This window comes from Chinchilla lanigera, unplaced genomic scaffold, assembly GCF_000276665.1.
Source record: "Chinchilla lanigera isolate Chin_1 unplaced genomic scaffold, ChiLan1.0 scaffold00057, whole genome shotgun sequence".
Lineage (NCBI taxonomy): Eukaryota > Metazoa > Chordata > Mammalia > Rodentia > Chinchillidae > Chinchilla > Chinchilla lanigera.
The window spans coordinates 4,673,899-4,675,101 of record NW_004955458.1 but is presented as its reverse complement, the minus strand read 5'-3'; the positions used below and the strand labels follow the sequence as shown (position 1 = coordinate 4,675,101).

General features: G+C 48.7%; 1 pseudogene; it reads left to right on the top strand.

Moving 5' to 3' along the window:
- The window catches only part of LOC106149943, a 19,578-nt pseudogene that overhangs the window by 15,447 nt on the left and 2,928 nt on the right, over positions 1–1,203 (top strand).

Genomic DNA, 1,203 nt, shown 5'->3' with positions numbered 1-1,203 from the left:
GCCCCAGAAAGGATTGAATTAGGAAGCCGCTTGGGCCAGTCAGAATCCAGGAGACCTGCTGGCTGCAGGGCACAAGTGTGTCTGACTGTGGATTGCTAGGACTGAATGTTGAGCCCATATTCCCTGGAACACAGCAGCAGAAGCCCAGCTGAGAGCTGGCTGGGGAGCTTCCTGGGGCTGGAGATGGGAGGGAGTGGCCTGATTTCAGCAGAGGAGACATGGGCAAACCTGGAGATCCATTGATAGAAGGGGAACAGTGGTAGCTAGCATTTTGTTTTCTTCTTGTTTTAAGACCAGGTATCACCATGTGGTCTAGACTAGCTTGAAGGCTCTGGTTCTCCTACTTCAGTGTCTCAGGTGCTAGTCTATAGGAGTGTGCAGCATGTCTAACAAGAGATAGGGTTTTTGTCTTTTTTGAGACAGGGCCTTGCTATGCAGTTCAGGCTGGTCTTGAATGCAGTTTTAGGCTTGCTATGCAGTTTTAGGCTTTGAACTTACTTTGTGGCCCAGGCTAGTCTCAAACTCACAAGGATCCACTTGCCTCAGCCTCCCAAGTGCTGGGATTACAGGTGTGTGCCACCATGCCCGGCAAGAGACAGGTTTTAATGAGTGCCTTCACAATGGAGAGATAGACTAGAGCACCAGGCTGGTATATGCAGAATGCCTGAAAAAAATGTTCACATGCAGTCACAACGCCAGCAGCATCATTTTTTCATGCAAGCTTCTGCACATTATGGATTCTAAGCTCACAAATTCCTCCTATCCCAACCTTACACTAAGGTATTGTTGTGCTATCTCAGCATTTGTGCTTTGCCTGGCAAGACTGGTGAAGTCCATGCCAGCTGCTGTGCCCCTGCAGGAGGAAGCTCTCCTTATTTGGGGTGAAGGTGGTGCTTATTGAGTCTGGTTTCTTCAAGACCAACGTGAGCAGTAGTGAAAGACTCATGTCAAGTTTTAAGAAGGTGTGGGACCAGAGCAGCTCAGAAGTCAAAAATATCTTTGGTGAGAAGTTTCTGGACACCTGTAAGTGTGCTGTGGACAGTAAGGAGAGAAGCAAACCCCTGCCAGGAATTCTTAGTGTACTATTAATGTCCTCAGTAGCATGAGGGGTGCCCCAACCAGGTTCTGTCTCCTCACAAAGTGAGGACATTGAGTCTCATTCCCTTGATGCCACATGGGTCCTGGTCACCTAAGGAAGGCTTC